Source organism: Gymnogyps californianus, chromosome 2 (genome assembly GCF_018139145.2).
Source record: "Gymnogyps californianus isolate 813 chromosome 2, ASM1813914v2, whole genome shotgun sequence".
NCBI lineage: Eukaryota > Metazoa > Chordata > Aves > Accipitriformes > Cathartidae > Gymnogyps > Gymnogyps californianus.
In genome coordinates, this window is record NC_059472.1 from 132,215,662 (window position 1) to 132,242,949 (window position 27,288).

At 41.8% G+C, this 27,288-nt stretch overlaps 1 protein-coding gene across 2 annotated transcripts in view; it reads left to right on the top strand.

Annotated features, from left to right (window-relative positions):
• IGF2BP3 (insulin like growth factor 2 mRNA binding protein 3) overlaps positions 1-27,288 on the top strand; it is a 116,742-nt gene that overhangs the window by 25,597 nt on the left and 63,857 nt on the right. The gene's annotated exons all lie outside the window — the stretch shown is intronic.

Below are 27,288 nucleotides of genomic sequence, written 5' to 3' on the forward strand. Positions count from 1 at the left end.
ATCTGTGCTTAAAACTGTGTTTCTGTTTCTTTATCCACAAGACTTTTTCCCCTTCCCCCACCTTTCACTTGCTTTGCACACGCCACCCATTCTGTTCTGGGGAAAAATCCTTTGGAAGAGGGAACAATAGAGCCTTCTAAGCAATTCAGATAACTGCCTTCATTTCTGCTCTCCGAGTTAACCATAAAAAATGTTGAAATGGATTCTTTGGTGAATGCTGACTTCCTGATGCAGTCACTCTCTTTGAGTGAAAGCTCGTCCATTTCGGACCTTGCTGGTGTCTGGTGTATGAGTTTAGTAAGCTTAATACAAGTTCATATTTAAATACTTGGCCAAAACCTTTACAAAAGCAGAAATTTAATGCTGATCCTTTTTATTTGATTTTTTTTTTTCCTTGCTCCTCTATAGTGGTGGCATTATGGCAAATTGTTTGCTCATGCTATTACGGTTATTGGCTCTCACCGATATATTGTATACTTGCTGTTTACACTCCACAAATAGTGTTATAATTTTTGCAGTAGATAGGCTACTGTGAGAATGGATCTGTTTTCTTTACTGTTTTTTTTACCTTGTATGTGTTTAAAATGTTGTTTTCACGTTTTACTAGTGGTAAGTCATCCTTTTGCCTGAGGGAGATTAGAGGGTGGAGGGTTTGAGGATAAAGCTCCAGTAGCGTTGTTCTCTGAGCAGGTTTGGTCTGCCTTCTTCATCTGACTTTCCATCTGCAGCTGCTTCTTTGTTTGCACCGCCTGCTTGCTTCCTAGCTTTGGAGAAAAACGGAGGCATTGCTCTGTCCAACCTAGGCTGTCAACCACAGGGTTTCTGTAAGATATCAGCACACACCACCTCTCATTGCTTCAGTCTGTCCTTCTGGTGTGTGCTGTCCATATAAGCATTTCCTCCATACTTCCTGAACCTTGTGCTCCCCTCAGTTGAACCGCATCCACCTAATACCTTTTATTTCAAATTCATGACTGCTTTTTGTCAAGCTTTTGGGAAGAGTAGTAATAGAAATGGTTAAGGGTGACTGATTTGAGGATTAACTTATTTTTTGGTACAAAATTCCTCTGAGGATTTTGTGTAGGAATAGTGAGTATCAGAGCAGAGGCATATGATTCAGAAAAATGTGAGTAAACACAGGTGTAAGCACTGTTGAGCAGAGTACATCAAAATGCTTCTACTTGCTCGTCCCTCCTTACATGTATGTAGCTATTACTGCTTGTATGTTACAAGTATCTACCCTGTTTCCCATCTGCTTCCTGATTTTTTTTTTTTTAAATGATTTCCCTCTCCTTCTCCATTGCTGTAGTTTGTGGTGACATCTGGTCTCAGACAGATGTTCCCTCTGCCCTGCCTTTGTAAAACACTGTGTCTTCCTAAAGTTCCCAAGGAAGAGTTAAAATTGTCCCTATTAACATCATCTCAACCTTGCCCAGATGTCCTGAAGTTGCTTGTACAGACCTGACCCTTTGTCTGGGCACAGAATTTAGAGGGGTGAGGCCCCAAAATAACTTGTACAATGCTTTTGCATTCTCTTGCAACATCAGGGCTGCTTGCCAAGCATGGTTTGTCCACAAACTTCCTGAAGTTTTTCTTTGTAAATGCTGGTGGTCTGTCACTTCTGCACTAAGCAGGTAAGTTTTGTATGTTCTCAAAAGAGTGCTGATGACAAAATACAGCAACTAGTGATCAAATTCATCAGGGAATTGTCTTATGTCAAGCTTACCTTGGGCTCTGGGGTTTTGTTTTTTTTGGTGCTAAAAGACCTTGCAAAAACTTCCTTTGAGCTCTGTAAGGAAGTTCTGGGTGATTCCTCCTTAAAACAAGTCTTTCTTGCAACCGGTTGCATCGTAGGGAGAGTAGAAGTTTATACATACAGAGAGGGATTTATATTGAAGCAATGTTCTTGCATAATGTTTTCTGAGGGGATGGTGTGTGTGCGCATGCATGTGGCAGCTGGAGCAATTTTACTTAAATTGTTTCTTATAGTCCCTCTGTGCCAATCTGCTTGCCTCATCACTCCTTTGTTAATTGCTTGAATCAAGACTGACTTCTTCTAATGGGTGTGAAATCCTTAAAACCAAACACAACTGATGAAAGAGGTGTCTAGGTTGGTTCACTCTATCAGCCCTCAGGTATGTTTGATATTGAAATACAAAACACACTTAGTGCCCTGCAACACCTTTCTTTTTACAGTGACATAGGGATATGTGAAAAGAACGGAAGAAAGATTAATGTTCTTGTGAAATTTTTTTTCCTAGTATAACTGTTTAGGAAGGCTACCTTGCCACTCTTTGCAAAAGTATTTTCTTAAGCTCTTTTGAAATAATTGTCTTGTTTTAATTTTGTTCTTTATAGAAAACAAGCATTTTACATGGGAAGTCCACAGGTGTGCCCCTAGCAGTCAGTGTGCATGCCTCTGGTTCGGTGCTTTGCAGCTGTTCTTGTTGCCAGTGTGTCACACAGGGGTACCTGCAAGTCCTGGACCACGTGGGACTGGGACCCAGCAAGTGTCTCTGTGCACACCCAACAGAGATGGTCCTTGGCTTATAACAAATCGCCCACAAAACCTCTTGCAATAAGGCCGGCATCCATAATGTTCTCAAATGCAGCTCATTGGGTTTGGAGAAAGCAGGTCTGGAAGAGTCGTAGGGATGCTGGTCCCACAGGAATGTAGCTGAAGTGTTTGTAGTGTGAAGTGTAACAGTTTGGTAGTAGCTCCCACTCCTGAACACTCCAGAGAATAGTACTGCCTCCTTGTTTTCAAAACCAGAAAAAAGTTCAGGGAATAAACTGAAGCTTAATCTGAATTGAGAATGTTTTGTGATACATCAGCTGAGGAAGGTACTCCATTGTCGATATAGGTGCTTTGTTCTCCGTGCAGATGGGAGCTGGCTCTTAAGATTCATGAAATGCCTGAGTAAATGAGTTTCCTGTGAAAACCTTGAAACTGTTTCACTGGTGTACCTTCTTATCTTTCTAAGAGGCATGTGCACCTATTTAGTAAAATGTAGTGCCTTTAGTAGCATGGAAGAGAGAAAACATTGAGCTTTAGTGTGAAGGAAACCTTGACTTCCCATTGGAAGAAACTGGGTATCCTGAAGACTCATGTGAGGTAGGACACTTGACCTATAGTTACTCCATATAGACTGGGAACTGAACAGTGGGTGTAAATGGCCACAGAGTAACAAGCATTTATTAATAACATTTTTCACAAACCAAGTACACAAATTCAGATTAACTATTTGCTTTTCTGGCTACCTTTTTGGAGAAAAATGTTCCAACTAGTTTTCTCCTTCACACAGATTGAAGTTACTGAACAAAATACTGACACTTATAACCAGTCATAGCAATTGGACTTGTAGTTGTTTCCTCTGGGTAATGTAAGAGTCCACTGTGTACTTATCAGATAATCATGGTATAAGTAAAAAAGGGAAGATAACCCTTTTAGACCATATTCAGGGCTAAGTGGTAGAAGAAAGGCAGATAATGACCTGCTATAATCTGCTGAGTTACTACACTGAAACAAACCCACAAGGTTGCTATCTTGAAGAACTCACACTTAAAGTGCAGCTGTAAAAGATAAAATTTTAATGTATTCCAAGGCATTCAAGGTTAAGTTTGTACAAAACCTGCCTGGTAATTAATTTGAACTTCTTGAGAAGATTTTTGGCAAGGTTCTGCAGGTTTCTGTACCTGTGGGTTGGGTACTCTTCTACTCCTTGCCCAGCTAGGAGAAACTGGAGGTGGAGGGAAGGCAGCATCTCTGTCTGAACTAAGAAAATTTAGGACTTGCCTCAGACTGAAATTGGAGTCCGGACTAGTAGGGGCTTATCTGGGATCATGTTTTCTACTCATTCAGGAGGTCGTTTGCATTTTCCCCCCCTTCCCTCACTGGACTGTCTGGGTTTGAGGACTCTGGATCACTGCCCATGTTCCATAAAAGCATCATGACTTCTGGAATGCATCATCTTTGTTTTATTCTGCTTGCATATAAATTGCATATAGAGGTTATTGTATCAATTTAGTAATTTGAAGGACATGTGCATGATCAGCTATCATTTTTTAAATAAATCAGTTTCGCTTGTTATGAAGTTTGTCTGGTGAAGCAAACACTCAAACAATTAGTGCACCTTTTTTAGTGATAGTAGGTGGGTATAATTTTTTTCCACCTTTTCCTCTCCTTACTCATCAAATATGAAGTCTAGGTTGATGCTAAGAATCATGACAAGTGAAGTATTTGGTACATCACCTTTTCCCATTCTCCACACATATCAGTCTCGTCTCATCTCTTCCTCATTGGAAACAAGCACCCTGGGTCTATGGTCTCTGCAGAAAAGTAAATAGAACTGTTACTATTTCTAAACCGCAGTCTGTAACATACTGTTTTGACTCCTAATTTGCAACCACAAGTAATCTCTCACTTAGCTTGTGAGTATTCAGTACTGGAGGTGTATTTGCAAGACAAAACGATATACCTTCTGGAAGGAGATCTAGGTGTGTGATTTAAAACTGAAGTACCTAGAGTTTGTTTCTGATCAACATGATGGGGATCCAAGTAGAGTCCTTCTGAGAAGGAACCGTTATGTGAAATGTCACCCTTTGTTGTTTTTTTTTTTTTTTAAAACATTCTAAAACTAGCTTCCTCAGTGTAGAAGATGCTTCAAGAGATTCTTTCCAAATATTTTTTCCATGTTTGGTGAATAAAATGCTAGAGAACAGACTTTCAGGACACAGATGGTGCCAGAAACAGCACTTGCTGGCTCAGCAGGAAGGTAGCTGTTGAAGAGTTCCCACTGATCTTCTGTGGGCTTATTTCCTTATCAGTTTGTATGGAGCAGATAAACAGATACAGTGTTGATGAACTTTGTAACAAAAAAGGTAGACTAAAAGCCCAGCCTGTGGAGTGTGAACCTGTTGAGTGAGCAGAGAAGGAAGAAAAACATTGTGAATGTGTATTCCTAGCTTTGCTGTGAGACTTGCAGGTTGCTTTCGGGGACAGAAATGTGTGGGAAGGGAGGTCTAATTTAGCTCTTCCAAAGGCAAAAGGATGTTACTAAACAGGGTTTGCTTTTCCTCACTTTTTCATGGAAATGAAAAACGAAGTCTCATAGTTATGCTGAGACCTCTGATGTTTTAGATGCTCCAAGCAGAAGTAGTAATGGAAAAAGAGTTCTGGATCAGAGTTGCAATGTGAGTGCAGGTTCTGCATTGAGATTTCTGTCAATGCAAGAAACTTTTGAGCTATCTCCACCCATCTGCATATGTTGTAAGACAACTTTCAGTTTCTTTAGAAGAATCGAGACTGATTCTGATTGTGAGTACATCTTAGTAAATCATCTTACAGTGCATATAACTGTTTGTCCTGAGGATCTGTAGTAGCTTGTGTTACTACTTTGATTAAAACAGCTAAGCTATGTGGGGTGGGTTGGTTGTTTGTTTTTTCCTAGGGATGCAGTGTAAAAACTGATCTTGCTGAATGGTACCTGCTTCTAGAATACCAAGGATATGAAGAGGACAGGTGGGGAACTTGTGGGTTTTAAGAAAGGAAAAGAAAAACATGAAACCATTGCAATTAAGAATAAATTAAGATTATACAAAGCAGATATTTCTCATAAAGCAAGATGTAAAGGGGAGATGCAGGAATGAGCTGAGCTACAATGAAAAGAATTCTAGAAGAAATATGAATCAACAGTAAAGAGGTTTAAAATGTATTGAAATATGATCTTTCACCTCAAAACTCCTCCAAGAATCCTAACTTAATGTAGCGCTATAAAAATAATGTATAGCTATAAAAATGCTCGCAGAATGCTAAGCGTGCACAAATTATCTGCTGCTGCCTGCTAGGTGTGGGAATCTCTGGTAGGGATCTTTGTTTTCTGTTTCCTCCTCAGTGTGCTACATCACGCACTAAGCTGTACTTTTTGCCAATTACTACTAGTCCTACTCAGCAGGAGAACGGAGAACATGTTGGTCTGTTCTCCGCAGCAGTCTTTTACATATTTGAAGACCTATGATGTTTAGGGAGGGTTAAGGAGAGAGTTTAAGTTCTTTCAATCTCTTCTCAGGACTCTTACTTCTAGGCAATTGATTGTTCTTAAATCTCTTGCCTGGGAATGTCCCATGAAGCTTCTCCAGAGTAGTTTCTGTAGTTTCAGATCACTTTGAGCTCTTATCTTGTCCTCTGGTATGTTTGCACTCCATTTCAGCCTTGTGCTGTCTTCAAATTTAATAAACACAAACCTGATACAACACTAGATGTGGTGGTCCCTGCAAACCCTATGAAATAGAGCTCTCTAGTTTGACAGTAGGCTGGTAATGACTACTACCTGGCAGTGATCACAAGGTCAACTTCTCACCTGCTGTTGTAGTGTTGGCTGTGTTTACCTTATGAGTCTGTTGTAGGGGACAGTGTCAAAAGCCTTCTGAAGAGAGATTCCTCCCCCCCCCCCCCCGCCTGTTAATTCTGTTATAATGAGAAACTGGAGAGATTTATCAAGAATTATGCACATCAAACAAAGGTTGAATGTTGATCACCTGCTTATTTTGATTCCTAGCTACAGGATAGAGGGTAGAGCAGCCCCGGGGCCGTGCAGAGCCCCTGGGCAGCACTGCCTCCTCCTGGTCTTGGAACTATGCCGAGGGGAGCACGGGGGCTGCCTTTGCTCCTCTCCTGCCAAAGGGAAAAGAGAGAATGGTTGTCTTTCCTTTCTGCTATCTGACCACTCTGAATTAACTATTTTGCCTGAGCTGCACATATTTCCCATTGTTTAGCTGGGCTTAGCAGCAGATGAGGCAATCTGATACAGGAAAGTAACCATGTCTGTGGCAGACCACCCAATTTTGCACTTAAGACAACATACTGGCTTATGTTGGGATTTTAATTGCCTGGCTTAATTATAGGGGGTGATATTTACAGGTATATGTGAGGTAATAAACACCTTTTGCAGGTGTTTAAAATACAGGGTGTGGGAGTGAAGGTCCTTGGATAAACATGCAATAAGTTTATTTCTCACTTGGAATGATTTATTTGTATGAGTGTGGCTACAGTGGTGCTGATAATTGTCTTACAGTTGTTATAAACAAGGCGAAAAATCTACCAGGGAAAGTAATTTTCTTTGAGAATTGGACTACAGCATTTTTTTTTACTTAAATCAGGAGCTTATTAAAAGTAGTTGATAGTGATGCTTTTATCAAATGTCTGCCCTCATTTAAGAGTTAATAACCCAGATGCCCCCACTGAAGATACTTTGCTGTGCTTTTATTATAGTTGTAGGCTTAGAAAAGTAGCATTGCGTTAGTTAACACAACTTTTTTCTTTAGGAAATTTGTATTGCAGTAGCTTAAGTAAGGAATAGAGAAGTTAGAGGTGAGGTCAGGGCTCTGTTGCGCTAAGCACCTGGAAGATATGGAAGGTGGTCTTCCAACCACAAGAAACAGACATAGTGTTAGTACTCTGTTTCAAAGAAGTCAGAAGACTCACCAGGTCAGAGCTGGCTTGACTGACACAGTTTAGAGATGAGAAAGTTGCTCTTCTTCCTCCAGCTGGCCAAGGTGATAAGTTGAAAGAATAGGAAGTGGAAGATTTTGGGCTCATGCTGCAGGAAATGTGGTGTTGGGTGGTTGTTCAGGCAGCCACTTCGACTCGTATGGCAGAGGCAGGAAGCTTGGCTGAGCAACTTTTGAAGAAGGTGCTGAAGGGCTACAGCTTTTTGACCAGAATATTAAGCAAGCTGGAATAACTGCTGGCTTCTCTGAACATGATGAGTAGTAAGCTCTAGTGACTTCAGGGCATGGTTTGCAAGCTGTTGGTTAACCCTGCTGTGGAGGGGGCAGGACAAGGAGTGGAGGGAAGCATCCACTTGGACCTGAGACTTTTAATCTGTTGTCTCATCTGAGTCACACAGCTTTGTTGATTCAGTGAGTTGTCTAGATCTCCATGTTGGAGTATGAACTGCTTTTGGCTGCAATGGGCTCTAATGTCAAAGCACAGAAAACCAGTGAGTTCTAAGTGTTAAACATGGCCATTCCAACGAAGACACGCGGAAGCTTTATGTCTTTGGAGGCTACATTTATGGGCCTATATCTTATTTTGCTTCCAACATTCAGTTGGAGAAATAGCTAAGTGAAGTGTTTAAAAAAAAAAAAAAATTATTCAGTGCGACTGTTTGATCAGTGTGACTGATCCAAACTTTTCCCCCCATCCAAATTTGTTCCATTGCCCTGTGACTGAGATGAGAAAAATTCTGTTTTCATTACTAGTTTTTGATCTTCTAGGATAAAGGAAGGCACAACCTCTGATCCCTTAATTTTTCAGAAATGTTCTAATACTTATAACAGCTGTTAGTGTGCAAGAATTTTGGCATTGTCACCATGGGGTTGCTTGGCACTGTTAGAACAATGTGCTGCTCACAAGCCTAGAATAATATGGTTACTTGTTTACCCTGTCACTAACAGTGACTCCAAAACTTGAGAAATCTTAAGACACACAAAGTTTGCTTGGTTCAAAACACTTTTTGGGAAACCAGCTACAAAATCTCACTTTTTATTTGCAATTCTAGAAAAGTGTCTGTGAAGACCTTTGTTCAAGGGCTCAGTTGCCAAAGTCTTGCACCCCTTAGCTATAATTTTTCTTAAGGAGTCACTTTAGTCATGGTGCAACCTCTTTATCCAGTGTTGTGACATGTCCTTTCATAGAATTACAAAACCATTCAGGTTGGAAGGGATCTCAGGAGGTCTATAGTCCAATTTTCTGCTCAAAGCAAGGTCTGTATTGAATTCAAACCACATTGCTTAGGGTTTTGTCCAGTCTTGGAAACCTCTAGTACTGCAGTTTGCGCAACCTCTCTGGGTGACCAGTTCTAAGGATTAATTATTCTATTAGTGAGAATAGTTTTCCTAATACTTGGTGAGGACATCTGTTGTGTCAACTTAAGCCTGTCGTCTCTTGTCCTTCCACCCTGCACCTCTAGGAAGAGCCTGGCTCTGTCTTCTCAATGACCTCTGGGGCAGGCTGCTGCTATGCTCCCCTCAAAGCTGTGTATTCTTGGGCTCAACATGCCCAGTTCCCTCAGCCTCTCCTCACTGGAGAGGTACTCCAGCCCCCAACCATCTTGGTGGCCCTTCACTGAACTCATTCCAGGTTCTCAATGTCTGTCTTGTACTGGAGGTCCCAAAACTGGGTGCAGTATATACATGTGACTGACTATCCCCTTTTACTCAGCATTCATTAACTTTCCTCCATCCATTGCCTGTGCTCCTGTTAATACAACCCAGGTGGTTGTTGACCTTCTTTGCTGCCAGGACACAGACCTGGCTGATGTTCAGCTTGCTGTCCACCAACACCCCACACGGTCTTTTCAGCAGAGCTGCTCTCCAACCAGGCAGTCCTTAGCCTGTACCAATGTGCAGGGGATTATTCCTTCCCCGGTGCAGGACTTTGCATTTGTCCTTGTTAAATTTCATCAGGTGGCTGTTGGCCCATTCCTCTACCCTGTGTAGGTGTCTCTGGGTGGTGACCTGGCAGCCCTGCCCTCTGGCACGTTGACTGTTCCCCTCAGTTTGGTCTCATCCCCAAACTTGAGGAGGGTGTGCTGCAACACCTCTTCCAGGTCGTTGACAAAGATGTTAAGCAGGACAGGCTCTGGGATGAACCACTTGTAACTGGTCTCCAGGTAGAGTACCGTCCTCTGAGCCCAACTGTTATTCATTATACAATTATTACTGCAAAACAAGCTGGGTGTGGAATCTCTGCAAGTCTGTCACCTGCATGCATAGGAGGGGAAACATGTCTGGGAATGGTATTGCATCTCTGCAGACAGAACTTGAGCTGCATGCCATTGCTGGCTAAATTTCCTTAAACACAATGATAAATTAACCATTGTTCAAACCACCCTTAAGGGAGACAGCCCGGAAGTGAAATAAGCAGCACCAACACACTGCTGCTTTCTTCATTTCACATGTAATCGCATGATCTTGTTTCTCACTGGTACTCTAATAGCATAAAAAACAAACTGCCAAGGGACTAATTGGTGGAAATTGTAGCTTCTGAAAACTCTTTCCATTTTGAATGCAACCTCTGTTTAGCAAGTTGTAGTGAAAGTCCCAAAGTATGTTTTTGACCTATGAAAGAATATACTTTTTTGATAAGAAAAATGTACTCTTACCTGTGTCAAAGCTATTGAGGTAGCTTTTCTGTGTCTTTCGCATGTAAACTTAGTCTCTCCTAATTAATTATTCATGCTGCCTGATATCTTAAATCTTGCTCACTTTAGTTTTTCTCTGTGAAATGAAGAACCAGTAGTGCTTACTCGTGTTGGGTCTTCTGTGGAAGTGCTGGTTTTAGATGCTGGGAGTGCAGCCCAAAATTCATGATTAAATTAGATGTTAGTACCTTTTTGGTTGGCACATATGAAGCTGCTGGTAAAGCTACATGCTTTTATAAACAAAGATGCCCTTCAAGTGTTGTAAAATTTATGTGATTAAGAAACTAGTTACTTCTGTCCTGCTCTTGGAGAGGTTCTGAACTAATTTCAGTTACCTGCCTTGAAAGAAGATGTCACTAGCAGGAGTTGTCTCTTCAGACTTACCTGTTGTATAATTTTAAAAGAGTTGAAGGTAATGCATAGATGAGTTATTCTTCAGGCAATAATAGGAGAAACGTTATGAGCTCTTGTTCACAGTAGCCGAAGGAATAGAAAAATATTACCTTCAGGTGACCTCAGTGATTCTTTTCTTAATCCACTTAGTTTGTGCATAAAGAACGTAAAACCAGCAACACTGGGTCAGAAGAAAGGTTTATGTATTGTACTGTATCCCACCGCTGCTGTGCCTTGGGAGGTGTACAAGAATAAGGGCAAGGATATAGTGATAGCTCACCAGAGCAGTCTCCTGGCTTTCAGCATTTTGCAGCCCTGTAACCTACTGACCCAGAAACAGTGCCTTTGTATTTGAGAAATTCATCTAGAGTTTCTGCGAATGTGTTCTTGAATCAATGCAAACTTCTAGCATCCACAATATACTGCAGTGAAGTGTTGCATGGTTTTAGGGCATGTTGCAGCAAGAACCATCTCGTCTCACATGCTTTAACTTCTACCTGCCTCCCAGCTCCTGTATTGGAGGGAACGGTGAATAGTAGTAGCTCTATGACCTTTTTCTCCCTTTCTGTTTCCCTTATTATTTTAAAGACCTTTATTCCTCATCCATTTCTTTTCCAGGCTGAAGAGCCATAGCCTGCTTAGTTGTTTTTGTGTGGAAGCTGTTCCACGTCCTTTGATTATCTTTGTCCCATTCTTGGAAATTCTACTAAGTGATTTGGAGTTGAGGGACCGAATCTGCACACAGTTATGTCATTCATTTTAGGTTATTTCACTTTATGAAGGTAGTTGCTGTCAGAGACCTCTGTGTATGTCTTGGGTTTTGCTTCTTTTAACAAAAAAAACCCAAAAAAACAAAAAACCAAAAAACCCAACAACCTGCAGTGAAACTGGTGGAATGGGGTTTGCTGCTTATGTCTCAAGAGATCAGCAGACTTTTCTTTTTTTGACAGCCATGGGAAAAATTGACATTATCAGTAGTGCAGATCCCTTCTGGGCTTGCTGTGGGTTGCCAGAAATGTTACATTTGAATCATATGCGTACCACATGTTGACCTAACTTTATGCAACCAACTCTTGTGTGGAGGGAGGGAAACAAAATGTGCTTATTTCCAAAGGGCTGGCTAGTTCCAGCCCAGTTGATTCTGTAAAGCAATGGTAGTCAGCACATTTCTCCTCACACTTGTGCTTAGGCGTGTGGGATTTTTTTGACTTGTTCACTAGACAAGTAGAAAGTGGCTCTCAGGCTACCTCTCTGATGAGCAAGTCTGCTGAGACTGTTGCAAAGGCTGTGGTGCTGCTACTGCTACAAGCCTTCTACTTCATTGCTACTTGTACAAACACGCGGCTTCGTTGCCTCTGCGTTCCCCTTCCACAATGACTGTTTTGGTTGCAGTCTTGAACTCGGCCTTTCAAGACTGAGGCCCCTTCTGTGTCTCTTCTCGCAGCTCCTACTTCCTTTCATCTAGTGCTACAGAAAAATCTTGAGTTATTTTTTGGATGTGTGGGGAACAGGAGCAACGTGAGCTCAGCTGCAGAACCTCCTGCAGAAAGAGGGAGACACATGACTGAGGCAAGCAGTGAAGCTGTTGTACCAAGCAAGGGAAATGCCACAGGCTTATGGGAAGGCAAGAGATGCCAACACAATCTGCACCTGCATACTGCCATTTCATCCAGCAGCTAGCGTTCACTCCGAGAGTCTGGATGCTGGGTTGAGGCCTTGGAAAGCGGCAGTGAGGACATGGAGAATAGGCAGGAGATCTTTAAGATGTAGGTGAATGCCAACTGAGCCAAAAGCTGCTGAGAAGGGAGATGAAGTTGTGTTAATGTATTTCCTTTTTAAAGTTTTTGTGTTATTCTAAAGCCTGAAGCTCCCTCTGATCCCATGTCCCAAATTGGTAGCCAAGCACATGTGGGCAGGGAAGGAAGGGAATGTAACTTGAAGTAGCTCCCTTATTTTCAGATGCTTTGGATGTTGTGGCAATCAAAAGGGGTGATGTGACTAAAAGCCATCAAAACCACTTCCAAGCACATGCCTTTTAGTGGAGCAAATGAGCAGGATTTTTAGAATGTAATGCAAACAGGAAATCACTCTGAACTGTAGCCCACCATTAACTGGGGGGGGGGGGGGGGGGAAGGGGGGGGAAGGAGATATGTTAAAACTACCCTTGCAAACAGCTGCCTTGCTATAAAGCCTAATAGGGGATTGAATGCATGTGCAAGAAACAAATTCAAATCAACATTTCTTAGGACACCTTTTATTGGGTGTTGGTTTTTTTTTTTTTTTGTTGCTCTTGGTAATAGAGTCAGGCTGTTATGTGAGTAGTAGATTGCTATTCATGCAACACTTCCACTTATTTGCTCACATAGTTCCCTTGCTGAACTGAGTTACCCAGTGTGAGCAGCAACCAGGAGGCCAACCTCAAGTATGTACTCTGAAGTGGAGGGTTATAATGATGTGCCAGTGGCTTCTAGGTAGGTGTTCCTCAGTCCTTTGTTGCATTGGATGTATAATTAAATCTGTAGCCTTCATCTGACTGCATATAGCAGCTGTTGCCCTTTTGGATGTGGTCTGAGTTATGAATCCGCTGTCAACGTTAGCATGTGCTAGTGGCCTTGCGTAGATTCAGCAGGTTTTTGGTCTGGGAAACTTTCACATGCTACCTTCTCAGCACACCTTTCCTTTTCTTGGCATGTTGTTTTCTGGTAACTGTTTCTCTGTCCAAATGTGTAGAAATCTACAGGAACCATTCATGCAAGCTTGCACTAAAGCAATGTTTATTACATCCCAACTACAGACTTTTTTTTTTTGCTTTTTGAATATAGGAGTTCTGTGGACCTGTAGCATTCTGTTCCTGGTGACATCTTGTTTTTTAAACATGTAGTAGAAGAAACAGTGCAGTGGAGGGGGATACTGAAGACTTAAAGCAGCTTCGTGTCTGGGACTACAGTGGGAGTGTGCAGAGGGAATTCATGCTACATTAGTGATTGGGACTCTTCTGACTGTGCGATCTCCAATGAGTTGTGATAGACTATGAACACTGTTAGGAATATATGCAGATGGCTGTATAGCAGATATGAACTTCTCTTAGCTATGCTGTGTATACCCACTACCACCAGCCCTCCGATCTCTGAGGTCCACAGCTCACTAGCTGTGAAATTCATTGTGGGATCTAGGAGAAGGGTGGAAGGACTACAAAAACGTATCAGAAGAGAACCTGAACTTTTGCCAGCTCAGGAGTTGAGAGGAGGAAGAAGAAAAATCTGGTGCTGCTGCTAAGTGTTAGACAAGTGCCCATGCCTTCCACTGCTTTGCTACATGACTTAACTTCTGGTCTAAGCCAATGTCCAGTGATGCCTTTGGACTCTGTAGAAATGCGCATGTTGCTTATTGTTTTGTGTGGCCACATGTTATGAAAGTAATTTCTGTCTTCAAGAAACAATAGGAGAGCTCTCAGTGGTGTCCTTACCTGACTAATGAAATATGTTAACCTGCTTCAACATGGAAGTGCGGTTTTATTTACAAAATAGATACAAGCTATGCAATGCTTTGTTTCAGCTTGTCAGACTGTGATCTTGCAGCTTCCTCGGGTTGTGCGAGGCATTGATGTGCTTGCAACTGCCCTTTATGCCTTGCTGTTTAAAGTCTGTAGGCAATCCTCTCCTCCAACCGTTTGGGAAGTTGCTGTCTGTTGCAAAAGCAAAGACAAGAATGACTTATTGTCTTCTTACAGTAGGAATACTTGATTTTCAGAGATCATGTATACCTGCATGTCAACTGTTCCCATTAATTTGCCAGAACCAACCTGTTTAGTGGCCACCCTTCTGTTTGATTGTTCATGTTTCCATTGTGAAACTGCTATTAATTTCTCCACCATTCAGACAGTGCGTTAATGCAGCTTCACAGAGGTGAGCCAAGCAACGGGTCATTGAGACTGTAATGCATAAGGGATGTTAGAGCTGCAGCTTCCAGTATCCTTGGACTGCGTTGGCTGCTCTGCATTGTTCCTAATCCTTCTGTGTGGTATGAGCTTCTGAGCTTTGTGGGATTAAAAGCACTGCCCTACTATATGTAGCTTGTTAGATGTCTGTCTTCTGCTTGACGAAGACGGTACAATGCTGCCTTTTGCATTTTTGTTGCAGTGAGACCAGCTGGTTTAGTAGTTGATGGGAGCTTCACAAATGCAGGAGACCTTCTGGCCTTGAGATTAGGGAGGGAGCTCATCAGGTCTGTCTGGCCATACGTGCTTTCCTGTGCTGGGGTAGTGGCGAACCTGAAAATTTGCCGCTGGCGATGCCAGGCTGCTGATGCAAAGCTGCTTGGAGCTGACTCCAGGCTTCAGCAAGGCAGGAGGTGCTGTCCTAGGCTGAGGGGCAACAGGTTTCTGATGGCAGAGCACAGAAGAGCCTGGGGTGCCCTCCTGTCGGAGATCACTGCTGCTGCTTCTGGAAGCCATCCCTCACAGTGCCCTGCGCCAGGAAGGGTCACCATGTGCACGTGCATTACCCTGTTAGTGTGGTCACAGACGTGCACTTCTGCAGCATGTGCATATCTCCAAGTATTTTTAAGGCCTTTAAAAAAATATTTTTCATAAACATGAACACCAGTGGATCAAATATATAAATGAAAAAAACACGGAGCTTCTGACTTGCAGCAGAATTTGCCCCTTTCAGAGAAGGAGATGGTACAGGTTGTGTGAAATGGTGGAGTGGAAGTAAAGTTATATGCCTTTTTCTTTACTGACACAATAAAAAAAAATTGCGTTTGGGGAGTGAGCAGATTGTAGACTGCATTGTAACTAGTGGAGTGACAAATCTTCGAGCTGCAGTGGCATTTGACACTTTTGCTCTTTGAATTTCTCATTTTAGTGGAAGTAAATGCAACCAGAAGTTATCAACAGCTGTTCCAGCAGCACTTTGACTACTTCCTAATGTGTATGTGGTAGAAAATATGGTCTCTCCAGCCTTCTTACAGCTAACCAAATTCAGATGGTTGGGTTTGGGACAGAAGAAATTTCCATTTTGCAAGTAACAGAAACAGTTGCCTTCAGTCTTAATGGGAAATTTTCAATGACTAATGATAGAGCTAGTGCGTAAAAGGTAAGAGCGGGCACCGCTGAGTTTTCTGCCAGTGCTGTGTGCGTGTGTGGGGAAACCCCTTAAAAAACCCTACTGACTTCTGCAGCACGTTGGCTTGGTTCACTGTTGCTCCTTTGGGTCATGGCAAACGCGCTTTAGCTGTAAAAGTGAAGAGTTTGAAGTTTTTGGAAGTGTTGAAAAAGAAATACTTCTTGAGAGTATTTATCTTTTGTGATCTAATTGGACCAAATAAAGGTACCAACTTATTTCCTCATGAGTTTTCTCTCATTCAGGCAATGGTAAGTTTATAATCAAGTGAGGGATCATTTTAATAATAGGCTTCAGGACAGTGATACCATCACATTCAAATTGTGACTAACAAGTTAATTATAGATACTGTATATTAGTTCCACTTTTCTTTTTGACATCTTAAACTTGGCAAAAGAAAAATGTAGATTATGAAAAGATTGAAAATTAAAGTCTCTAGTTGAGTTCCAACATCTCATGCACAGTTACTTAAACTTTAAAAAAATGCTTTTAAATATATCTTCCCAGACTGTTAGTCTGATGCCAGATGAACAGTTCAGGGGTATTTCTATAAATCAGCAAAAGAAAATTTTACCATGAGACGAATCCCAAATGTTGTCTGCAAAGAAGAAAAGTTTAAAAAAACAAAATCAAAATGCGCACACAAACAAACAAACAAACCAAAAAACAACAAACAACCCATTCTATGCTTGTCTTTAAACCTGCTAATATGCATTTTCATAACATTATCTGAAATGAAACAAAACAATTGTGCTTGTTCATGAATTATTCTCTCTTTTGAAGCCCTGCTTTCTTCCTTGCAAAGTATTTGCTATTCACCGGTTCAGTTTCTTTCTCTGAGCTGAGCAAAAAGCGAGCCAAATAATAAGCTTCCATTAGCTTACCTGTTTTCTAGCCTTTCTGATGTTGATGTTAGTAGAAAAGCAAGTGTAGGTGATGCACACAGTCCTGTTGCACACTGGAGTTTGTTTTTTCAGCAGGCAATTTGGACTATAGCTTCTAGGCTTTCAGACTGACTCAAACTATTGGGTGAGGCTTCATACTTGAAGGCTTACTGCCCCAAAATAAAACTCCTAACCTGTGAGCCAAAGTCCTGTCCTTTTTGGCAGATAAGAGTGCTCTGTAATTCCCGTTTTGCTTTCATTTCAACTTACTGTTGGAGGAAGCTGCTTTCTTCTTTCCCACCCCCTCTATTCTCTAATCACGGCAGCTACATGGTAACATCCTTATGCTGTATTCCCTGGATGCTAGAGAGCCTCCTGGAATTTGTAGGACACGCAGCTTTCCTGGGGCTCTTGCTTCCATCAAAGACCAGGGCAGGAGTCGGGGCAGAGAGCATCTCTTATCCTCGCCCTCTTTGCCAGGGACCAGTGTCCAGTCACATTGGTGTAGGGAAGATGTTTTGTGAGCTTGAACTAAAGACCTTTGGATCTGTGTGCGTGGATTTTTTCAATTTTTGTGATATCCTGGTGCCAAAGGTATAGTGCTTTCCAAATCATCTGATAGCAGAAAGCTGGAGGATACAGAGACAGTTACCATATCAGCAGTGCCTGAAGATGCATAGATCAAAGGGGCGGGGGGGTGTGGTGGAATCTTAAACCTGTTCTTTTTCGGGAGTATGAGGAATTAGTAGCTGGAACTATATAATTGTGAGCCTTTATTCCACAAAAATAGGTAGTTTTTCAGATCCCTTTGGTCTCTCTTGTTCTATTAAGAACATGACTTAAAGTTATAGAAACTGTAGTTGTTTGTAGGCATAAGAAATACTTACGGACAATGTTGCAAACATTACTTTAGACTTAATAGACTACTTCTTCACTAGCAACTTTGTGGATGCTTTCTATGAATTCAGTCTAAAATTCCTGCTTCTATTTCATTTTAGGGAAAACTGGAATTAAGTTTCTAAATGCAAAAAAACATTTTCTGTGTAACCAGAACTGCAAGGAAGTTTCATATTGTGCTGGTCAAAGGAGATATTCTTAATACAAAGCCTTTTATGTTCTGTGCTAACCCACATCGGGAATCTTTGCACCTTTGATAAAAGTCAGCATGTATATCAGAGGCACACAAGATCCTAAACTGTTAAGACTTGATGTGTTGTGGCTGTCTTGTGAATAAAGCTATAACCTATGTAATACTCAGCCTCCATCAACTGTTTTTGGTGCAGTAAGAATGCAAAAATCTACAAAACTTAATACAGAGGAGGGAAGTGACCATAAGTAAGCTTACAGCTCCTAATTCCCTATCCATTACTCTCAAGTCATACTGTCCTATGGTTTTAGAAGAATATCAGTTGAATTCTTGGGGGTGAGTGGGGTGCGTAAAATAAAAATTATCAGCACTACAAATACTTCCTACAGAACTGATTGTGGGTTACATCATTCTGCAAACTACTTCTGGAATCAAATTCTAGAGGAATTTCTTGCAGTTCTGCAGACTACCTGTCTGTTCAGAAAAAGCATGAGCAACGCTTTCCTTGTTTACCCTTTTCAAGGTCTACTTTACCCTGTTGTGTTCATAAAACTGCTTTTCTCACCCCACTGCATGTGTTGTTGCTTAACTACCCATCGGCTGATTGTAACTAATTTCTAGTGATCAGTGTGTTATGTGATGCTTGTGTTTTTTTTTTCTTGCCAAGGTATGATGATTACCTGAACAGGTAACTATCGTGCTAATGTGCATTAACTTCTCTTCTCCTTTATTTTTGCTAGCAATTTATTTCATCTCATAACTGCCTCTTGCATGCTTTTGTGGCTTCGGCATATCTGACAGCATATCTTGCAGAAGTGTTGCTTTTCATTTCCTTCTGAGAGTGATCCAGATGTAGCAACGCTGTCTAAGGAAATCCTGCTGCTCGACTCTGGCTGCAGCTATAAGGGGGTCGTTAACATGGTCTTAGCTCCTTTGTGCTGCCCTGTGCTATTGTAGCTGTTGTCTCCTCTGTTGTGTATCTGTTAAGCAGCCCACTCCATCACAGCTTATCAGTGAGAAGAGTTTTACTCCTGGGAGCAAGAAGACAAAAAATTGGAGAGGAACTGTGGGAAACTAAAACACATAGCTTCCTCCTTTCTGTTTTCTTGGGACATAGGATATATACTGTAACTTTGGAGTGCACATGAATGTTAAATTTGTTTCTTACTCCTACTGGTTACTTCATCAAAATGATCGCTGAGTACTGTAAGTACATGCGCTATCACCAAAATGCAGCACTCTGTAGGCTGCAAATACTATGGTGCATACAGCTTGCACTGAAGTGGTGTGATCCACGTTAAGTCTGTTTTGGGATCATCAAAAAGTCATTTGAATGAGCAGAGCATTTGCTCATTAATGTGTGTCCTGCAAAAGGGTGATGAGATATTTCAGTGATTTTAGTGGAATCTGGGGTTTTGTGTGGATGCAAGACTCTCCATCAGTAAAGGTATTTGTCGTTGTGGCTTTCTAGTTTGGTTTAGGTGGGGAATACAATTTTTTTTTTAATATTCCTGAAGCGTGTTGTGCATTTAGAGATTCTTGGCAGTGTCCCCTGTTGCTCATGAAGAGTCCACTTCGTGTTTTGCAGCTCTTCATAGCTCCTTCTACAATACTCGAGGGATATCTGTGCTCCTCGCTTTGTAACCTGTGATACTTCATTACAAAGGTCGCCCACGTCATCCTCCTCTGCTTTCTGTGGGCTGTGCTGCAGTTGGTGGGGCTTGCCAGGGTGCAGAGATGTGGTTTCAATCTTGCAGGAGTCCTCTGGGTGGGTCTTCAGGCGTGCAACCCTCCCCGACACAGGCAGGCTCCCTGGGTTCGGCTGAGGCTGAGATGTTCCTAGAATGCGAATGCTGTATTTTGTGTGATCTGGATTGGGAGACTGCCCATTTGGCTACACCCCTTCCTCCCTCCCTCAGTGACGGCCCAAAATAAACATTGCGCAAATCGTGTGTCCATCAAACAAGCAATCAGTGAAAATTGCTGTGCTTCCACTAAGATTAAGACTAATCAAAGTGGGCAGTTATTGCAGGAGTCGGTCTTTGCTTTGGAGTTTGTTCTAATGAAGCCTTTGCTGCCCCATGAAGGCACAGAAAGAATATGAAATGACACAACCTACAAAAACTTTACCACTAATTGCTTTTTATGTTGTTCTGCTACACCACGATCTCTCTTGGTCTGATTTATTTTGGTGGAAAGACCTTCTGGTAAAGAGGAAAATTTTGTGTAGGCTAAGTAAGTAGGAGACATTAAGTTTTTGCTGTGAGATGAAACAAAACCTCTATGGTAAATGTAGTTTAAAATTGTCATTAGTGAGAAAATCTTTTAAAAAAAAAAAATCATGAATTTAAATCAGTGGATTCCTGTGTGGCTCTAATTAGTTTAAGGGGGAAAAATAGTTTGTATTGGAAATGTATACAGCTTCATTTTATGAAGTTTAGTTTACTGTGTGAATAATTCCTTATAAATATAGCTAGTGATTTAAGAGATGACTCATTAATGGTTTAAAAGCAGTATAGTAAAAATGAAACTTGGTTGTGTGTGTGAGAGCTATTTTTGTGTGGTGTGGTTTTTTTTTTTAAAGTTATTTTGGGAGTTACTTTCAGTGGAATCCTTCTAACCGTTCTCTAAAGTGTAACCATGATTGCCTGCCTCACTGGTTTTCTCTTTGCCTTTAATGCAGTAGCAGCAAACTGGGAAATGTTGATGTCAGGAAAGTAAAGTATGGGCAAATGTACAACTTAAAGGAAGGGCTAGAATGAAGCTGGTCCTAAAATTATGGTGACTTGTTATTTGTTGCAGTACTAGATCATATCCTGTTACTGTATTGAAGTAATGATTAAAAGCCAGTATAATTCTAACTTCTTGTATGTCATCTCAGTGAATAAGGTTGTTGGCTTGCCTGACTTAATGCATATAGTTTTCCTTCCCTTTATGTTTCAGTGATCCTTGACTGACCAATTCCACTATATGCAGGAAAATTCTTCTCCTTGAACATCAGTAGTAATCTCAACAAGAAGAAAAAGTTCAGCTGTCATTAAGATTGAGAAGAGTTATAGCTCTGCATCTGTTCTTATATTTGCTGTAATACCAGTTCTTCAGTGAGGCTTCTTTTTATGATTAGTTATATAAATCACTCTGTTTTATTTGGCACTTTGCTGAGAGTATTGGACTTAAAAGCAGTATGCATATCTTCTAAAATTGCATCAATATAGGAACTAAGTTACACTGATAACAAATTAATGTATTTAAAATTCAGAGAAGTGTCACTACCTGTCCATTCTTCTACAAAGACTTGTCTATGCATGGAGTTGCAGGAAAAACAATTAATGGAGACTGGGTTCTGCACTCAAGCAGTGCGTCTCTTAGGAATATTGTTGCCTTCACATCTTCCAATTAGCAGAACTTAATTCTAAAGATAGGCATTTAGGCTGGGCTTAAAGTAACGGGAACTCCAAATTCAGTGACTCGTGGGAGGTTCTAAACCAGTCTGCTTTTCTCAGCCTTGCCTCTTCATGTGTGTATAATCAGGTCTTGAAAACCATAGTGCTTTTCCACTATCTAAAAAATGTAAACGGTTTTGGGTGAAACTTCTGTCAGACCCTCTGCTCATCTGAAAAAAAAACCAAAAACAAACAACCCCACTTTTTCAGAACACTTCCAATGAAGATTTAGAGTATTAACTGAAGTTTTAAAATAAAACACTTGCCTTGTATAACACTAATATTTTACTGCTGTTAGATTAGAAACACTGAGCTGTGATTTGTAAGCAAGCTATTGGACACTCGGTCTGTTTAACAGAGTTTTAAGATGCCACTGAAAAGTTGGTGCATTTTGTATTAAGACAGGTGGTCCTTTTAAATCAATATCTGCTTGCTTTTTCTAGGCAAATTAATTCAGAATTAAGAATTTGCTTTTTGAATTATTTAATAGTTTGAGGCAAAGTGGAAAAATAACAACTGTAAGCATATCGTTGATTCTTTCAACTTTAATGTAACTGTATACCCACTTCCCCTAATTTTTTTAACTCTCCTGCTGCTTTTCCCCTTTGCTGCCACTTCTCTTCCCTGAATCGCACCTGTTCTCCCTGGTCCCCTTCCCAGCAGAGTGCAGCACTGACCAACTTGGCTCCCATGTGCAAACCCACCTCCCAAGGGGGTCCCAGAGGGGCAGAGCTGGAGGGCCAGCGGTGCTGGCAGGCTTTGCTGCTGGGAGGGGATAGCTGTGAGGTTGGAACTGAGGGTTAAAGGTGGCCTGGGGTGAGATGATCTGTGCTTTGCATGACTGGGGGGCGGGAGAAGGGCAAAGGTAACCACATGCAATACTTGACATCAAGGTTTTTAGGTCAACATGCAGCAAGGCATTTAGTAGCTGCTTGGGCTTGGAGGGCAGATTACCCGTGTCCCTCACCCCTGGGTTGTGGGTTTTAGCTGGGTGTTTTTTCAGCAGCAGGACATCCAAAAGCTTAAGAGTTGGACTCTGCAAACTGCAACCATGTGGATGCTCACAAAGTGGCCATGCTGGACTGGTTTGTTAAAATGTAACCTATGGTTTGTACAGATCACCTGAGTAATGGCACAGGAATATGATTACATTTAGGTATCTCGGGAGAGAAGCTGTGCTATGGGGATTAGGACTACCTCCCACTTTACACATTTCTGTGCCTGTTTAAATAAAAAAAAAAAAAAAAAAAAAAAAAAAAAGTGTAAAAATCTTGTAACTTGGAACTGTTTTTTGTTCTGTTTTCCTTTATTCTTTTAGCAGCATGTTCTGTGTAATGTGTTCTCTACGAGTGAGTGTTGAAACTGACGTGTTGTTAGGCAAATATCTGTTCCTATGGAAAATTAATGGGCTTTTTGTTGCTCAGTAGCTTATGTACTAATGCAGCCAAAAAGGAGATGCAAATACCTGCCCGCCACCCACCCCCCCCCCCCCCCCCCCCCCCCCCCCCCCCCCCCCCCCCCCGGGTTGTGCTTGTTTGCTCACTCTGTTGGCAACAGTAATTTTACACGCTGGTTCCTGTGCTGTCCCTATTTAATGTCCTAAGAACAGCACAGTGTATGCAGGTAAGTCACAGCAGACAAGGCCATATGAAGCTGTTAAAGCAACACTGTCATTCTGGTAACCCTTTAGAGCCACGTCTGTCCACATCTTGTGCTGTCCACTGCTGCCTTCCAACCTGTTTGCTGGTTGACCTTGTCTTCTTTCCTGATCTTTGTATGTATAGCACTGGATGTAATTGTCACAGGTACCTGCTGTTGGGAGTATCTATAGTCTGGGGACCATGCTGGTCAGCACACAACACTTAAATGATTCATTGTCTACTAGAGTTTAAAAAGGAAAAAAAAATTGTAAAGATATTCTTGAAAGTCTGGTGTAAAGCTTCCTAAAACAAAACTTAAGGTAATACCTCAAACTAGTGAAAACAGACGATGAAGTCAGTGTATTTGTGAAGAGTTTCTACAAAAGTAGAAAATTCAAGTAAACTGACTAGTTAGGTTGTGTTTGGTTTTGGTTTTGTTTTTTTCCTTCAAAATTCTGTCTTCTGACTTCAGTCCTTGTAACAGCTGAACAATGTCTTCCATTAGGGTCTGGAGAACATGTGGCAGCTCATCTGGATAGCTGCTAACTTGATCTTTGTGTTCAGAATGAGCAGAGTATACCGTGGGCTATTAATTATTACCTGCTCTGGTATTTCTGTTCCTTGCAAACATGTTGAGGATGCTGCAAACCATATACATACTAAATTGTAAAGTTTCTCAGTGGAATAGGCACTGACGTAACTTTAACAAACCAACTTTTGGGTACAGAAACCCTTTAGTACCCTTAGGTAGAATGCTGCTCTTCTAGCTTGTACCTTTGTCCTATTAAAATCTTATTTTGTATTTATTGTTGTGTTTATTGCCATGTTTCAGGTGGCTTAGTGCTTCATAGTAGTTCTGTTCATTTATATACGGCATATCCTTTTGCTAGCTTTCAGAGCCAAATGCTCACTGGTTGAATATCTGACCTTGCCTCTGGCCAAAGCATTTGTTTAACTGCTTGTAGACGGCCTAAGCACAGCTCTTCTGGCACCTTTGTGCCACTAGAATGGAGGAAGAATGAATTTATATTCATTTTCCATACTTTCATAGTGGCCTTGTGCATCTTTTAGTCCTTACTGTCTTCCTCACTGCATGGCTTATTAGCTAAGTGTAAGGATACTTGGTGAGTCCGCCAGTGCCACACAGTAAAGAATTTGCTTGAAACTATTAAAATGATACTTCAAATAAAGGACACTCACTAGTGAAAAATGCAGCAAACTTACCTGGGAGAGTGATTAGAGATGGTTGCGGGTGTACAGACATTACCTGAAAGTAGAAGGTTGTGGGTATACAGACATGAAAGTAGAAGGTTAAGCATTATATGTATTGGTAAAACCTTTGTTGTTTGATAACTATTTCTATTAACAAATGAGAGCTACCAGATAATGCATGACTTTACAGTATTATGCACTGTGGTCTAGTTTTGGAAGTATTGAATAATATTAGAAATGGTGGCCAACATAAGACTTCTTTATTCCTTTAGATGACTCTGTACAGACTTGCATCCACAGATGAAAGATTTTTCTGGGTTTTTTGAACAGCTGATGCTAGAGGTACTGAAAAGTTTGAAAAATAGTCATATGTGGAACCAAAAATAGAAAACAAGTGGGGAATGCAAGGCTTTTTACAGTGGTTCACTATAATTTTTTATTTTTGCAGACCCTTTATCATTCTTGCCTATCTGAAGTATTTACTTTTCACTTGAAAGAAATTAATTGAGTCCTATTTGCTTTCAGTTTGTACTGCCCCAGCCCTCTTATGCTGCTTCAGCATTTTCTGAGTGCTATACAGCAGTTTCCTTCTGATACCATCGGAGTAGCGTTGAGTTTGGGCTGTGTCAGGAGCACTGACGCTGCCCTGGTGAGTCACCCGGTAAAATCGAAACAGTCCCCAAAACGTGATTATTCAAACACGAGATTCAGGCTCGTCTATCTGTAAATAAGCATGTGCTTGTCTACCTTGTTTTTCCTGTAAACTGCTGAAGCAGTGAAAGCGCTTTCTAGGCACGTGCCCTTGACACACAATGCTAAAAATAGGGCAGTTTGACATCGTTACAGGCTTCCTAGTTGTCTAAAAAGACGCTCCCCTATTTAAGCAATCATTTGAATGGGCATGTTTTTTTCTGAACTTGAGTAAATACTCTAACGTACTCAGAGATTTTCTGGTTTTTTTGTATTCGCCACTAATACATAGAGCTCCTGAATTTATTTCTTCAATATACGAATAAAGCTAGGTGGCATATCTGTTCATAATGCTCTCTAACTTTTTATAATCTCTCTGGGAGAGAGCAGAGGTGGGTTTCAGTCTTTTCAAGGCATCTGTGCTCTTTCTTTATGATGGTGCTTTTCTGAGCATTTTTAAGCACTGTTATTCTGCTCGTGAAGTCACAGCGTTGTCTTTCACGCTGGTTGTTGTCACTGCTACTGAAACTACTTCAGATGCAGTTGAGACCTCGTTAGAAGAATAATCAGTGATACTAGCCAAAGCTTGTCTATTTTTATGACTCTGCTTTTTTCACACCTTTCTTCCAGAAGAACTGAACTAGTTAAGCCCATGAAAGCGTTTCGCGCTTTTTTTTTACTGGTGTGACACCATGTGCATCATGTGAAGGTAGCTATACCTCCCTCAGATGCGTTCCCCAAAACTTGTGCTTCGGACCCATGCGGTTTGCTGTATTACCAAATGGCTTTTTCCCTGGTCGTGCAGGAAACGATCCCTCAAAGCACAGCCCAGGACTGATTTAAGTACAAAGCCCACGTTAGAGCCTAAACCAGAGAGGCGGCTTGCTGTGCTCAGAGTGGGAAGGGGGATGGATGTCTGGAGCTGGGTGTATGAGGCCTGGGGGAAAGGGAGGGGAAGAGAGATTTATTTTAAATAACTGTAAGCTTTATGCAGCTTCCTTCCTTCCTTGCTTCCTTTGCCCGCTGCTTTACCTTTATGGTAAGAGCACACAAGAGTCTATGTGGCTTTTAAGAAAGTTATCGCTGCTGCCTAAAAGGAATGGGTGTTTTTGCCCCATATCGTCCCCAGGGTGCCTGTGGCAGTGGTGTCTGGATGGCACACACGTGGGCAGGCTCTGGGCAGGGGAGAGCGCTGGGGCTGCGACCCAGCCTGCTGCTGTCGGGGCGGCCACTGTGCAAGGAGCCAAGCGAGCGAGGACTCTGTGTTCGCTCCCCCCCCAGCCCAGGGGGAGAGGAAAAGCAGTGTTCTAGCAGCTGTGAAACCTTGAAGGTAGTAGAGACGTGGTGTGTGGGGAGGGGGGCAGGCTGAGCAGTAGCATCCATGGGCCAGGCTGTGGAAAGCGCGGGAAGATGAGAGCAAGCGCTGGTTTTGGCAGGGCAGGGCTTCATTTTGCTAGGTTGGTGCCATTGTTGCTGATGAGAGCAGTGGCAGGGATCTCATGGCCTCCTCACATCACCTCGCTGTTCAACCTCCCGTTCCCTCGGTGCAGTTGTAGCCTGTTTACTGCTCAGCTGATCCACTGCTGAGGTGGAGAAATTCCCTGTGCCCTCTCTCTCTACTCCCTTGTATATGTCCGCAGACTTGAGACTTCCCTCAGGCTTCTCTTTTGTAGCTGATATGACTGCAAGTCTTTCAGTTGTTTGTTGGAGGTCATGTTTTGTGAGCTTTGGAGGGCTCTCACTCCTGTGCTGCAGATGCCTTCAAAGCAGTTTGTGTGTTTCTTCAAGTGGTGGCACGTGGTGAGCAACCAGGGCTGTGGGGAAAGACCTGATAGGACTAGCCAGGCAGAGGGAAGAGCCATTGCCGGTTCAGCGCTGGGAAACAGCATTTTCAGAGTCTTGTCTCTGCAAATATAATCTGGTTTATTCCAAACTGATTGCCCTTGCAAACAAAATAGCTCTTGTGCTGTATACTGTCTTATACCAACCGTTAGTGTTGCACAGGATTCCCTGTTACCTATGTCCATCAAACTCCTGAGGGAATTATTTAAAATAATCCAAGATCCTTGAGAAAATGAATGTTTAGTCTCTGTACTTAATCATTCTCTACTGCTTTAGAAGCAGAACTGAGGAGTTTGCAAGCTGCGCTTAGTTTCCTTCCCAGCTTGAGCCACTATAAAGTACAAGTTACACAGCATTAAAAGACAGAGACCAAGCTGTAAAGCAGTCCAAATTAAGCTGTGCATTTCCAAATAGTGAATAATTCTGAAAATCCTGTTGTACAAGAGAAATGCATGTCCCTGTCTTGGCATTTTTGAATCAGATGCAGAAATGGCTTATGGCTGGGACAAAGAAAAGAGGAAGAAGAACGTGACTCATGGTGCATGAAAAAATATATTTTGTTGCACTCTTTCACAGCTTATAAGCAACAATCTAAAAGGAGAAGACACATAGCTTTTAAAAAAAAAAAAAAAATCCATGGGTGAAAGGGCTTCCTCTGTTGGGAGCCAACAGGTTGACACCTTTAGCTGCGACAAGGTGCAGCAAGTGGCTGCACAGCTGCTTTGTAAGTGGTGGCAGGGCTCACTCAGTGAGACTTGGGGCCAGCTGC